The 16,440-nt window shown below is 40.7% G+C and overlaps 2 long non-coding RNA genes across 3 annotated transcripts in view; one reads left to right on the top strand and one right to left on the bottom strand.

Annotated features, from left to right (window-relative positions):
- Positions 1-16,440, bottom strand: part of LOC118767247 — a 24,160-nt gene that overhangs the window by 5,144 nt on the left and 2,576 nt on the right. The window contains exon 2 of the long non-coding RNA XR_005003149.1: positions 6,024-6,029. This is a non-coding gene — a long non-coding RNA (uncharacterized LOC118767247). The remainder of the gene's footprint in view (positions 1-6,023; positions 6,030-16,440) is intronic.
- LOC118767245 overlaps positions 8,600-16,440 on the top strand; it is a 24,379-nt gene continuing 16,538 nt past the window's right edge. The window contains exons 1-2 of one of the 2 annotated variants that reach the window (XR_005003144.1): positions 8,616-8,636; positions 13,207-13,210. This is a non-coding gene — a long non-coding RNA (uncharacterized LOC118767245). Of the gene's footprint in view, positions 8,637-13,206; positions 13,211-16,440 lie in introns of both variants that reach the window. The other variant, XR_005003146.1, reaches the window with a different exon arrangement.

Consider the following 16,440-nt stretch of genomic DNA (forward strand, 5'->3'; position numbering starts at 1 on the left):
TATATATATATATATACATACATACATACATACACACACACAATATAATTATATATATATATTTTGAAGGCGGCGAACTGGCAGAAACATTAGCACGCTGGGCGAAATGCTTATAGGTATTTCGCTTGTCTTTACGTTCTGAGTTCAAATTCCGCCGAGGTCCACTTTTTGCCTTTCATCCTTTCGGGGTCGATAAATAAAGCACCAGTTTCGCACTGGGTCGATGTAATCGACTTAATCCCTTTGTCTGTCCTTGTTTGTCCCTTCTATGTTTAACCCCTTGTGGGTAGTAAAGAAATATATATATAGATATACATACATACATACATACATACATACATACATACATACATACATATATATACTCTTTTACTCTTTTACTTGTTTCAGTCATTTGACTGCGGCCATGCTGGAGCACCGCCTTTAGTCGATCAAATCGACCCCGGGACTTATTCTTTGTAAGCCCAGTACTTATTCTATCGGTCTCTTTAGCCGAACCGCTAAGTGACGGGGACGTAAACACACCAGCATCGGTTGTCAAGCAATGCTAGGGGGACAAACACAGATACACCCCCACATATATATATATATACATATATACGACAGGCTTCTTTCAGTTTCCGTCTACTAAATCCACTCACAAAGCATTGGTCTGCCAGGGGCTATAGCAGAAGACACTTGCCCAAGGTGCCACGCAATGGGACTGAACCCAGAACCATGTGGTTGGTTAAGGGAGATAAATTGAATATCAAATTGCAGAATACTGGTGGTTAGCTTTACAAATTGCATTACCTATGGAACGACCACACTGACGAGCCTACGGACAATGGATTACATAAGTGATTCATTCGTTAATAGGCGAAACCGCCGGTCTGTGAGTAATTCTGGTTTTTTATTTAATTTTCATCTGTCTTGCCCGCATTTCGTTCTGGTGTCCGCTGAATTATCCTCAAGAGAACATTTCTTTCTTTGTAGTTTGATCATAGGTGACCTATTTCTAGCATACGGCCGACCACCTAGTGGTATTACCCTTCAAATATACACATGTATATATATATACAAAAAGGGTGAAATATAATTTATTTAATAAAATGATAAATTTCACCTAGTAGTTTTATCGGTATGGAAAAGACCATATTTGGTAAGTTATATTAATTATAATAAGGGTTAATTGCATCAAGTTGCTCAAAACCACACCGAAAATATTAGAAATGGCAGCCAAATAGGTTACCATTTCTCCTACTAGTAAAAAGTCTCCACAAACAATCAGAATTTGCAACCCGTATATGGCAAAAAGGAAGAAAAAACGAAATCACGTCCTTTTGGATTAATTACAGACGAAAATTCGTTTCTAGATTGCAAATTCTGATTGTTTGTGGAGACTTTTTTACTAGTAGGAGAAATGGTAACCTATTTGGCTGCCATTTCTAATATTTTCGGTGTGTGGTTTTGAGCAACTTGTTGCAATTAACCCTTTATTATAATTAATATAATCCTTACCAAATATGGTATTTTCTATACCGATAAACTACTAGGTGAAATTTATTAATTTTATTAAATTAATTATATTTCACCCTTTTTGTATATTGTACGCTATTACTCCTATACAATAAATCTGCGGAACTTCGTTTCGTTGTTAATGTTTTTGCAACTCACGTGGTGATTTTGGAGGGAAATACGATTTCGCTTGTCTATATAAATGTAGTGATGCTGACAGACCATTATATCGTCCGGTGTCGCCTGATCGAGCCGGTATAATGGGTGAGTCTTTTTTTCCCCTAGCATTTCTAGATTTATAGGAAATATTGCATTGACAAGGAAATGAACCTCTGGTTCTCACCCAGAAACGAATTTTCGTCTGTAATTAATCCAAAAGGACTGTGATTTCGTTATTTTCTTCCTTTTTGCCATATACGGGTTGCAAATCCTGATTGTTTGTGGAGACTTTTTACTAGTAGGGAAATGGTGACCTATCTAGCTGGCATTTCTAGCATTTTCAGTATGTGGTTTTGACAGCTCGTGAGCTGAAACTAGATAAAATAAAATAAATAAAATAAATAAATATATATATATACATACATATTATTTAAAACAATTTTCAATTGGTGGTTTCATGCGACTTTTGCAGGCTTCTTTCAGAAATCCGTCTCTTTCAGGCTATAGATTAATCTAATTCTGTAATCAATAGTCTGTTGGAGGCCTGCAAAGCCTTAAGCCACAAATTGTTTAAATGATAATATATATATATATATATAGCTGAAATTTACAGAAAAACAAAAGACGAAGACAGGTGTATGAACAACAAACACATGTATTACTTTGACGCTCGGGAAAAATAAAAAAGTATTTTACGTTTCGAGCCTACACTCTTCGACAGAAAGGAATTATATATATATATGTATATGTGATTGTCTCCTTTCATCATGGAATGATGGCGTCAGTACGGTCTGACTGCGAACAAAGTGAACCATTCGAAGTATCAAATGGAATCAAGCAAGGGTGTGTCCTTGCTCCGATCCTATTTGCTCTTTTCTTTTCAGTGATGCTTGAAACAGCCTTCAAAGACACCTCGGAAGGCATAGGTGTTGAGTATCGGTCAAGTGGAGGGTTATTTAACCACCAACAGTTCAATGCCAAAACCCGGACTTCTATGCAGACTGTTCTTGATCTCCTTTTTGCTAATGACTGTGCTCTTGTCACCCATAGTCTTGAGGACATGCAGAACATCCTCAATAGCTTCTCTGATGCATGTAAGGCCTTTGGTCTTACAATTAGCATAACGAAAACTGAACTTATTCACCAGCCGAAACCAAACTCTTCGCCCTCTTCACAATCAGTGGTATATGTTGATGGTAAAGCTTTGAAAACAGTATCTTTTTTTACATACCTCGGCTCTATTGTGTCTGATGATGCAAAATTTGAAAAAGATATCCAAAACAGAATCAATAAAGCAAGTGAAGCTTTTGGTAGGTTGCGACACAGACTCTAGAACAACCACTCTTCTGTATGGTGCCAAAACGTGGACCTTGTATCGCAAGCATATCAATCAGCTTGATTCCTTCCATATGAGATGTCTGCGTTCTATTTGCAATGTTAAATGGCAAGATCATGTTCGAAATAGTGAGTTACTGGAGAGGTGTGAGATCACTGGTATTGAAACATTTTTGATTAAGATACAAATGCGGTGGTCTGGTCATCTCGTAAGAATGGATGACTCAAGAGTTCCAAAGCAGCTTTTTTATGGGCAATTGATAAATTCTTCCCGTCCAACAAGGTGTCCTCTTCTTCGTTACAAGGACAAACTAAAAGACAATCTGAAGCGTTGTGACATTGCTCTGAGCTCCTGGGAGAGTGCAGCAGGGGATCGCAGCAAATGGAGGAAAATGTGTTTTCTAAAGACTAGAGAATTTGAAAGTAACCGTCTTCGTCATAGGGACGCCCTTCGTGCAAATTTGAAAGCAACGCATCAGCAAGATCCACCAAACAATGACTGTGTGTGTCACTGTAGGTTGAAAGCACGAAGCAAAGCTGAGTTAGCTGTCCTCTCGAGAAGACATTTTGAACCAACGAATACATGCAGGTGTACCATTTGCGAGAAAATGTGCAAGACATCTGCTGGATTGAAGGTACATATGCGGTGTCACAAGGTTAAGGAATTGTTGAAGGTTATTTACTGAACCCTCATTCATCATCTTCGATGAGAGAACCTACCATGTATTATATATACTAGCAGTATCGCCCGGCGTTGCTCGGGTTGTAAGGGAAATACTATATAAGCATTTTTAGAGAGTTTTAGCCAAAAAATAGCAAAAAAATGCATTAAAAATGGAAAAAAATGATGTTAAATTTTTTAAAAAATCGTTGACTCATCGTAGACATTTTTAGAGAGTTACTTCCTTATATAATAGCGAAAAATGCATTAAAATGGAAAAAAATGATGGTAAATTTTTTTTAAAATCGTAGACTCATCGTAGATGCGCGCTAATACCAGAAGGCTCGATATGAATCACGACTATAAGATACCCGGTTTTAGTTAAACTGCCACCGCAAAATGTGGGAGTAGTTAGGAATCTAAATCGTAGGAGACAGACACACAACTTGATATAAAGATATATATAAGTATATTGTGTGTGTGTGTGTGTGTGTGTGTGTGTGTGTGGAGGCGCAATGACCCAGTGGTTAGGGCAGCGGACTCGCGGTTGTAGGATCGCGGTTTCGATTCCCAGACCGGGCGTTGTGAGTGTTTAATGAGCGAAAACACCTAAAGCTCCACAAGGCTCCGACAGAGGGTGGTGACGATCCCTGCTGTACTCTTTCGCCACAACTTTCTCTCACTCTTTCTTCTGTTGGCCTGCTAGCTTAGCCAGCGGGGTGGCGTCATTTGAAGGCAACAATGCGAAGTGCATTGTGACCAGCGATGTGTAGTCTGATAGTCTGGTCGGTCACGGTGATCACGATGATATATATATATATATATATATATACACACGACCGGCTTCTTTCAGTTTCCGGCTTTGGTCGTCCCGAGGCTATAGTAGAAGACACTTGCTCAAGGTGTCACGCAATGGGACTGAATCATGGTTGAGAAGCAAGTTTCTTGTGTGTGCAGTTTCGTTTTATGTCAGTATGCCTCCTGCGTATAATATTTATGCGTCCTGTATGTATGTTGCATGAGCATGCATTACTTATTGTGCTTGTTCATGTGTGTGCGTCTGCGTGTATATGTATATGTGTATTTGCGTCAGTTGTTATACCATATGTAACCCGGTGTTAGAGTAAGAGGTGGAGTGGGTGGCAACTGGTGTTTGAAGTAAATTAATTAATGAATATAGAATAGATGAGGGTGGCGGCTGTAGAGGACGATGAGGCGGGGTGAACGATTATGCATGGGTGGGCGATGGTGTACGGATGGGCAATTTGGAGGTGGGTGGATGATAGCAGGAGTGAACGATAGTGGGGCGTGGGCGATGGTGGGGAGTAGGCGATGATGGGGATGGACGATGGTGAGGGTGGATGAACTTTGAGGCGAGGACGATGGGGCGGGGTGATGGAAGATGGTGGAAGAGGTGGGGTGATGGAAGATGGTGGAAGAGGTGGGGAGCTGTGGACGATGAAGGGGTGGACAATATTGGTGGGGGTTGGTGGAAGTAATGTGGTGGTGATAGGAGTGTTGCTTGGAGGAATGAGAATAGTGGTGGTGATGGTGGTGGATTATGTGGTTTCGTGATTCTGAATAACTTAATGATGAAGCATGATGGTACTGAACTGGGGAAGGGAGCACGAGAAGGAACACACACGCGCGCGCACGCACACGTAGACACACACACATACACGAACATAGAGAGATACACAGACGCATACACTTATATGCACACATTTATATGCATACATATAGATATGAAACAAAGAAACAACTCATACATATCTATGTACATATGTGAGTCTCTAAGTGTGTGTATGTATATATATATATATGTGTGTGTATATATATGTATATATATATATATATATATAAATATACACACACCAACAACAGCTGAAACTCGTCAAAGAAGCCTTTCCCTATACATACGTGCAGACATACATACACAGATACATACATACGTGCTTACATACATGCATACATACATATTATATATATATACATACACACACATATATATATATATATATATATATATATATATATATATATATATACGTTATATATATATACATATATATACACATATATATATACATACATGTATATATATATATATATATATATATATATATATATACATGCATATATATACATATGTATATATGCACACACGCACACACACACGCACACACATATATACATATACATACATGCATATTTATGCAGATAAAAAAGGCATATGTACGTGTTTCTGTATGTGTGTGTGCTGTATTGATTGATAGAGATACAGATGGAGAGTTTGACATATTTATCCTCAAAATATCTAGAAGGAACAAGACCTTTTTACGCACCCCAGTTTCTTATTCACAATATCTACTTCGCCCTCTCTCTCCTTTCCATCCTCTTTCTTTCTCCCCTCCCCCCCTCTCTCTTTCTCTCTTTCTCTCTCTCTCTTTCTTTCTCCGGTATCAAAATTGTAATGATTTCCAGACGACAACAGAGAAAGGAATTAAGGTTGTACGGTTCGTTTGTAGTATTTTCCTTTTGTTTTCAACCAAATTTCTTTGTAAACACCCCCACTCCCTTTCTCTTTGTCTCATATACACACACATGCATCTATACACATACATATGTGTGTGCGTACACCTGTCTATCTACATATACGTATATATATGTATATATGTATATAAATATGTTTATCTATCTATCGATGTGTGTGTATGCTTGTATGTATGTGTGAGTGTGTGTACACTTACGATATGCTTATCAATACATGTGTATATATGATGTATGTACGCGCGTGCCCCCTTTCATACTAATGTGTTCTCACGAGATATCGACCTTTTCAGCACCTCAAAGTCTTAATATTAACCACACTAACCTGACCCCACGACCGACCAAACTTTCACTCTCAATACAGCTATGGACATAGCTCCGACCTCGTCGAATTAACATATTCGCCATCCCATCTCCCGCTCCCACAACACTCAAGAAAAACTAAAAATACATAAACGCACACGAATAGACATATTAGATATACATAGACAAATATACAGAGATACACACGAACACACATACACGAACACACACAGAGGCAAATATGCACATACAAAAGATAAACCTACATACATTATACACACACACACACACACATATATATATATATATATATATATATATTATATATATATATATATATATATATATATATACAACACATACACATATACACACAAAAATTATATCTATCAATCTACCTTTTGTTTCTTTTCATTAAAGACTAAACGGAAAACAACAACATCAGTAGAAATAAATGAGAGAAAACACAAAAGAAGGTGTTGAGGTTGTGTTCGTTAATGTGAAGACCTGTTTCTATGGTGTGTGTATATGTGTTAATGTGTGTTCTCGTGCTTGTGTGTGTGTCTTTCAAGACATGATTCACCCAGTACCATGTACACAACCTGTCACCAGGCTCTCCACCTTGTCATCAACTCTCTCCTCACCATCCGTTTTTAATGAGAATTTAAATACTTACTGGTGTAGAGGAGAAAAATAAATAAATAAATACATGAAATTATAAATAAATAAAAAAACGTTGACCAAAATATTCCTCTCAGCTCCTCCCATCCTCTTCGTTATCTTTTTGGCCCCTTTTTTCAACTCTGACCTTAGTTTTACATAATTCTTGTTTTCAGTCTGAGACAAACAGACAGACAGGTACACAGATAGATAAACAGATGGATAAGATAGATAGATAGAGAGAGTGGGTGGGGGACGGGGGTAGGGAACGATGGAGGTACAGAGAAAGAAAGAGTGGCGAACTCAGAGCGGGACTTACAGACAGACAGACGGATGGACGGATTTGTTCATTGATGACAGACACGTTGATACACACACACGCACACACACATTCATCCGTACATTCATACATCCATACATAAATGCATATGTGTGTGTGTGTGTGTGTGTGTGTGTGTATGTGTGTGTATGTGTGTGTATGTATGTGTGTATATATGTGTGTGTATGTGTATGCATATGTGTATGATAAAACTCCAAAGAAACGGTCTTGTTCTACGTTGGTAAGGCAAATACACTCATGCGAACATGTATAGATACACACACATACACACACATACACACATGCATACATACAAACATCACCCCCACATATATATTAAAAATAAAAAAGAACCCAAATTATTTGGGGTTAGATCCATCGTGAAATAAGCTCACACCTCCTCCATTGATTTCGTCACAGAAAGCAACGACCAGCCAAACTCAAAACCAACCAATTAACCAGCCAACCAGCAATTCTCATCGTCCCGCTCCTCTCTTTCCTTTGGCCGGGGAATACAATGAACCATCTTTTATCAAATCCGTCATCCGAAGAAATCTGAAGTACTTTAAGGCATATGGTAGGGGCAAACTCGCTGATCGATAGGCCACCACCATACAGCACCACACAATAACAACACTCTACACGACAAACATATCTCTTCAGTTTCGCTCAATCCATTATTTCCATTATTTATTCATTCATCTATCGATATTATTAATTATTTTTATTATTTTTAAAATTATTTTTTATAGTTATATTGCTATATTCACGTGAATTTTTTGTTTCTGTTTTGTTTGTTTGTTTGCTTGTTAAGGGGTTTAACCCTATTACTTTTCACCGCCTCTTTGTACTCTTAGAAGGAAGAGCTGTTTTCTAATGCAGTCACTCGACCTGTTCGAAATAGCAGCCAATTTCCCTTTAGTTACATCCTTACAAATAATCTGTTAGCCGTCTATTTGAAACTGAATCACCCTCTCCCTAGAAGCTCCACCCCCCCAAAAAAAAACAACAACAACAATAACAAACAAAAATAGGTGATACAGTTTTGAAGGTGGGGATGTTGATAATGATGGTGATGATAATGATGGTATTGAGGTATTGGTTTTGATGATGATGTTGGTAGTGATGGTGTTGTTGCTGTTGTTGTTGGTGGTGACGATGGAGATGATGGTGTCGGTAATGGAGGTGAAGGTGTTGGTGGTGGTGCCTTACCTTTAATTATTCAATTGTTTTATTTATTTTCATATTTCTCCACCTTTTCCCCGTACTTTTGTATCTTGTTTCTCTAATTACTTTTTTCCTTCTCCTTCTCCTCCTGCTCCTCCTCCTTTCTGAAACCAACCTTACTCTCTGCTTCTTCAACTCATTCTCCTCCTCCTCCTCCCGCTACCCTCTATTTCTTCTGTTTCTCTTACTCTCATCCTCACATCTCGTTACTTCCTCTGAATCTCGTCACCCCACCTCCTCTTTCTCTTTATTTGTGATTGGATCAGGTTTTGGACGTGACACAGCATAAATAACCTCTTCAGACTTTTGAAGGATCGGTATCCACGACCAGCACCAGCAGCTCCACCATTACCACCACCATCACTCCCAGCACAGCCATTACCACCATCGACACTCCCCTACCCTCTTGACAGACTGTGTTTGTTTTAAAAACTAATTTATTTGTTGGTAGAAAGTTGTTTGTCTGGTGACAAACTGGTAAAATAAGAAAAAAGAAGAGAGAGAGGGAGAGAAAGAGAGAGAAGGGGAGAAAGGGAAAGAGAGAGAGAGTGAGAAAGAAAAAGAAAGAGATAGACAGACACATAGATAAGTAGAAAAATGGGGAGGGAAAGAGAGGGAGTGAAAAAACGAAAGATAGCAACAGAAAGGATAGCGGAAGAAATGGAAGAGATAGAGAGGATCTTTTCGGTTTGAACGGCAGTTTTTAACATAATTTCTAGGTAACTAAACAATTTTAAACTTCGTATACTGGTAGAATGTGTTTATAAAACATCTTTTTCTATTGGCTTTATTGAGAAAATTCTATAGTTTGTAAGATATTTGTTGTTGTTTTTCTGCAATTTCTGCGATTTCAACCAATCAGTAACGTCTATTGCTGTAAAGAACATTCTGTGCCGTATGAATATGTCCCTCGTTTAAGAAACAGATTGGGTTTATTTACATTTGTGATGAAAAAAAGATACCCTTCCCCCATCCCTAACCTTAACCCTAAACCTAACCCTAAGTAACCTTAACTAACCCTAAATCTAAAATAGACTGAAATGCAATAGATCGATACTAGGTTCATAATTATAGGTGACAATTTCATATGATACCGCTAGAGAAAATGGCAGTTTTTTCTAGCGGTGTCATATGAAATTGTCACCCATAATTATGACCCTAGTATCGATCTATTGCATTAAAGTCTATTTTAGATTTAGGGTTAGTTAGGGTTAGGGTTGGGGGAAGGGTATCTTTTTTTCTTCACAAATGTAAATAAACCCAATCTGTTCCTTAAACGAGGGACATATTCATACGGCACAGAATGTTCTTTACCGCAATAGACGTTACTGATTGGTTGAAATCGCAGAAATTGCAGAAAAACAACAACAAATATCTTACAAACTCTAGAATTTTCTCAATAAAGCCAAGAGAAAAAGATGTTTTATAAACATATTCTACCAGTATACGAAGTTTAACATTTTTTAGTTACCTAGAAATTATGTTAAAAACTGCCGCTCAAACCGAAAAGATCCGATAGAGTATTTAAGATTTAAAGTAAGTGTAAAGAAAATGAAAAAAGAGAGAGAAGGTGGGGAAGGGATTGTGGTGGAATTTATTAGAAAAGTGAGAAAGATCTCAATTCCAGATATTATCTGTGTATAGATATAATAGATATTCAAATTTGAAGCAGACTTGGCGTAGAGAGGGCATCGGTAAGATCATGATTGGGAACGAAAAACTTTTGACAAACAAATTAACTGAGTGATTAAGCAAACAAATTAATTTGTGTATTGGCTAAATAATTAACCAATTGACTAGTTATAAAGAAGTGAAGTTGAACCAGTACTGGCGTTTAATATTGGCGTTATGAACGCCCCAAGATACAGCAAAATGTTTCAACATAACAATTCACATTAAAAATCTTGCAAAACATACACACATACACACGCACAAAAACAAACAATAGTTTCTATGTATGTATGTATGTATGTATGTATGTATGTATGTATATATGTATGTATGTATGTATGTATGTATGTATGTTAAACCATTGGAAGTGAAGGACTCCCAGCCTTTGTCAGGGCATCCTTCTAGGAGAAGGTAACTCAGGTAACTGGGATAACTCCGACATAAAACCTGCGGCTCAGTGGTTACTGATGATGTTGACTTGTTTTTCTTTTCGGATTATGGCTGCTGTTGCTTAGTGAGTGGGATTGACTCAATGCACAGCCTTTCCTCACTTTAAAAAAAATCTTCTTTCCCGGGCATTGCATGATAACAACATTGTTCATGATTGTTGATGGTGCTGTGAGTCTCAACTGAAAAAAGCAAATAAAATTCACATTCGATCACAGCACCAATAACAGTTAAGCCTCGTTCAATGGCCATACTCGATAACGAGGGGGCAGCCATCATCATGTATGTATGTATGTATGTATGTATGTGTATGTATGTATGTATGTATGTATGTATGTATGTATGTATCTATCTATCTATCTATCTATCTATCTATCTATCTATCTATCTATCTATTATCTATCGACGGACGTCACCTCGGCTCCGAAGGTAATCGTTTATTTTGACTATTTATAGCCCATATTTTATGTACATTTTTGTAAATCAGGTGTGTAAGGCACCCAACTTTCGTTTGAGTGCTTTTCCAAGGGAGGAATTCGCCCCTAGGGGCAATTTCAACACTATTTAATTTGTGTATTTTTCTTCTCGACATTAAAACATGTCGAGAAATATTATTGTAGAACGCTGGTCGCGTTCCTTTATGGACCAGCATTTTCCTAGTCTGGAATCGCTAGGAGAAAAAAAGAACTTATGTACGCAAAGTGCAACCTGAATGACGTGGTAGTGAACGCTGCAATCACTTGCGGTAACAGCCCTGTCATCACCACCACCACCACCACCACCACCACCACCACCACCACCACCACTAACAACAACAACAACTAGCCTACTACTGCTACCACCACCACAACCACGACCAACATAAATGATAAAAATGAAACTCACGCGAATACTATTAACAAAAACAACAACAACAACAAGAACAACAATAAAAATGAAATAAATATCTTACTATCTAATAGTGAAGATCTTAATATAAAAGAATCAACAACACCAGTAAATTTCGCTGACACTCTGCGTCAGAAAAAAGGAATAGTAAAATTTACGAATGGAGAGTTAATAGAAACGAGAGCTCTCTTTACAACACAAGGGCGGGATTTAGTGCTGCATACACCTCAACACATAAAGGAACAAATAGAAAATAAGACAATTATATATAAAATATAAGAAAAAACAAAAAGCAAAATGAACAGATTACCAAAACGGACATAGAAAGTATTAAAAAGCATAATGAAAAAAAGAATGTTAAACTGGGGGTCCCCAGTTTAATACAGTGGTGGTCCGCTTCCCTACCAGGAAGTGGCAAAAGCTCACTCTACGGAGTCTGCAAAATGATGAAATCATCATGGTACCATATTACAAAGGCCAGAGAGTGAGTAGAATTAGCATTAAAAATGTACCCCCCGAGATACCTAACAAATGGATAACAGGGGCAATCTGTTACCATTTGAAAAAGATAAATATATTAGAAACCGTCGTGTACAAAAACGACAATTAGGGTGGTAAAACAATAGTAGTGACCATCCAGATTGAGGGGGCCTCTATCGAGAACCTACCTGATAGGATCCACTTAGAAAATGGGCAACGCCTATATGTTGTAGCAGAAGGCAAAAAGCCTAGATGCTACAACTGTGGCAGCCCAGATAATTTAATTGCCAAGTGCGCTCTGGCACAGAAAAAACAAGAAAGAACAAATCAGAAAACAAATAAAAAACCCTTGTTGCCAACACACACACCAAACACCAACACACTCAATTATGGAACAATCCAAGAAAAACAACAAACCAGCAAACAAACCCCACAACACCCACCAAGAAAAACAGTACCAACACAATCACCGTTGAGGTCACAACCAATAAATAGACCCACCACCCACACCAGGACGACAATTAAAAAGACAGAAAACAGTGACAAGAAGACAAATTCTACCCCTAACACCACAACAACACAAACACCGCACAAAACATCAACAATTTCTACAAGCATACATATTAACGCAAATGCTTTGCCTTTATCCCATTCTGATTCGTCGGACGACGAAAGTTCGACGGAATGGCAAATAGCCACAGGGGGTAAAAGTAAAAGATAAAAAAAGACCACCAAACAAGGAAGTAAAGCAGGGAGATATTTAACTCCGGACAGCATCCCCATAGACAATCAAAAACTCAATGAACCCGCAAAACCACACACACAACTAACTGCAATAGACACAGACAATAAAAAATTAATGGATTATATTGTATCCAACACGGACATCTGTGAAGATGACTTTAAGACAAACAATCATCCGCGCACCACACCACCGAACCACATAAAAATTGTACACATAATACAAACACAACACCATACAATGAAACAATATTTCCAAATGCAGTAGGCGGGTTTCAACGTTACCTCTCCAAAAAACTATACAAACACTTCATCAAAGACACTACAAAAGAAGAAGAAAAAAATGAAACTTTCGAAATGAGTAAGTGACCTTCCCTCTTGCCTCTTGTCTCTTCCAAAGTAGTGTGTGAAACACAATTTTCGTAAACATCAATTATGCTTAAATTAGGTTGTGTGAATGCGCGTGGCTTGGCCTCGGCTTGGAAGCAAGGTTACCTTCTAAACGACATCAAGTCACTGAACGTGGCTATAGTAGCAATCAGTGAAACCAGACTCAGCAAGCCGCGGGCCCTCGCGTCCATGTTTGGCGATCAATTTGACATTTATTTTTCCCCTGTCTGCCGAACATGGGTGGTGGAGGTACCGCGGTGCTTTTCGAAAGTGTCTAAATGTAAAGTAAGAACAATATTCTAGACCCGGAGGGTAGGCTGGTTGTCTTGGACGTGGATGGCAGAAATGGGTGTGCATTCCGTCTGATGGCAGTTTATGCACCGTCCTTAACGGGTCGGGCGGATTTCTTCAGACGTCTAGAGGTTTTCCTGGGTACGTCTAGACCTTTACTGTTTGTAGGGGATTGGAACGCTACCTTGGACACGCATCTAGATTATGGGGAATGGATAGGAATAGAAGTGGTTGTAAGTGCCTCAAAGACCTACTCAGACGTTTCCATTTGTCTGACAGGTTCCGACTCGACCATCCGAACGTGCTAACGTGGAATTGGACAAACGGTCGGATCGTCGTCGAGATCTTATCTAGATAGATTTCTATGCAGGACAGCGGATAGGGATAGTGTAGAATGTCCACAATTTAAATAGTCAGCTACACAGATCACAAATTTGTGACGTGTACGCTCGACTTAGATAAGACACATAGACAGGGTCCCGGTTACTGGAAACTGAACACGTCGCTCTTAGCGCGACAGGTTTACAGGAACCGATTAGCGAGTTAATTAAGAGGGCGCTGACGGGAGCCGTCGTTAACAACCGCTTGTGGTTCGCCCTGAAAATGGCAATAAAATCGGAATCAATTAGGTTTAGCAAGGAATTAGCGATAGATCGAAATAGAGTAGAGGGAGACCTGGTAAGAAACTAGAAGGGGCACTTAGCACTGGCAGCGCAACCACGTGTGGCTGCGAGGATGGCCCTCGACCAACACCTCAACGTCAAGCACGAAGGTTGCGTCGTCAGAGCTAAAATGCGTGCCTTAAGAAACGAAGGGGAAGAGCTGCGCGAGAGGCCGGGTAGCGGAGGCGCAGCGTGGCAACAGAGCCACCATTCGGTCTCTAATAGATCAACAGGATGCAGTGTTACTCGAACCCGAACGGATGTGTGAGGCCTTTCAACAGCACTTTGCTCGACTGTTTGGTGCGAGTGGTGGGTCGGAACGCGGGATGGATCTCAGTGCCTACCTGACCGACCTGCAGCGGCTCTCGGCAAGAGAAGCGGAGTATTGTGAAAGTCCCATCACAGCCGCTGACGTGCAGGATGTGATGGCGAGCTGCGTGAGGGATAAGTCGCCTGGATTGGATGGTTTACCCTACGAGCTGTATTGTCAAATGCCAGAATTGTTTGGCGACCTCTTGGCATCAGTCTACTGCAACTGGCAACAAAATGGGAGAATCCTCGGTTTCGTGAGCTGAGGTGCAGTGACGTTGCTGAAGAAAGACCCAAACAAGGGGAATTTTATAGAAAATTTCAGGCCCATCACTCTGCTCAACGCAGATTTGAAAATTTTGGCCAAAGTAATAGCCGAGAGGTTGGCGCTTGTCATTGGTAAACTGGTCGACAGTGTGCAAACATGCGCCGTGCCGGGCAGAACCATACATGACAACCTCCATCTGATGCGCTACATTGTGGACAGGGTAGTTAAGGATCCTGGCATGGGTGGGGCTAATCAATTTGGATCAGTCTAAAGCCTTCGATAGGGTCGACCATCGGTACTTGGCGGCCGTCCTTAGGGCGGCTGGCTTCGGTCCCGTCTTCCGCGGTTGGATCGCTGCCTTGTATAGCGGCATCCGGTCGGTGATCGGGCGAACGGTCACCTGTCGAAACCGTTTGACATCACGCGTTCGGTCCGTCAGGGGTGTCCCCTGTCGGCGCTTCTGTATGTATTGACTCTCGAGCCGCTACAACGGAAGCTGGCCACACTGAGGGGCATCCCACGGGAACTGGGTTGCGGGACGAGCGTGTCGGCATATGCGTACGATGTCACCGTCATAGTGTCGAGCGACAAACACATCCAGATGATCGGCGAGACACTAAGAAAATACGAAACGGTGACGGGAGCGAATATTAACCCCGAAAAGTCAGTGGGTTTGCTACTCGGCACCTGGAGAAGCAAGCCCATGCCATCCGACTGCGGCTCAGTAGTGGGACGCTGGACGGACGGACCGGTTAAATTGCTCGGGGTCTGGTTCAGTCCGGACCTCCAAATGTATAGGAACTGGGACGAGATCACGAGTAGAGTGGTCGCTCTCAGCCAAACATGGGCCGAGAGAAAGCTGTCTCTAAAAGGCCAGGCGGAGGTGGCGAACTTGTACATCGCATCCGTCATCAATTACCGCCTGACCGCCGTACCTTGTCCCGACGCCACCATCACCAAACTGGAACGCATACTCTTCCGCTTCCTGTGGAAGGGTGGCATTCCGATGGCGAGGAAGTCCATTTGCTGTCAATTTGTTGAATGGAGTACTGGGCATGCCGTGGGTGATGATGCGCAGGCATGCGCTGAGACTGCGGCATCTCTGGAACTTCATCGACGTCGGTGAACAGGTGTGGGTGCCGTTTGTGAAGCGCGCCTTCCCGCAGCTCGTCTAACTGACCGAACTGCAAGCGTGGATCAAGAAGAGACCGAAACTGGGCGATTGGCACCGAGAGTACCGCCAAGCTCTACAGCAGCTCTGCCGACCGGGGTCAAACTTGTGCAACTTACAAACGACTAAAGCGTTCTATAGAGGACTAGTGGAGGGGAGGTCTGACGACACACGCGGGGCAAACCTGGGCGTCGACGAGAAATTCCAAACCCGCCTGTACGGGGCCTATGGATAACTTCCAGAAATCCCTGGCTTGGCAATGCTATCGAGACGCACTACCTGTTCGAGAGAAGAGCTACAGGCACGGTTCGAAAACCATCACCGGACCGACATGCCCGAGATGTGGTCAGAGCGACGAAACCGTTCTGCACGCACTCGTACAGTGTCCAGATATTTCAGAGCTGTGGTCCT

Source organism: Octopus sinensis, linkage group LG20 (assembly GCF_006345805.1).
Source record: "Octopus sinensis linkage group LG20, ASM634580v1, whole genome shotgun sequence".
Taxonomy (NCBI): Eukaryota; Metazoa; Mollusca; class Cephalopoda; order Octopoda; family Octopodidae; genus Octopus; species Octopus sinensis.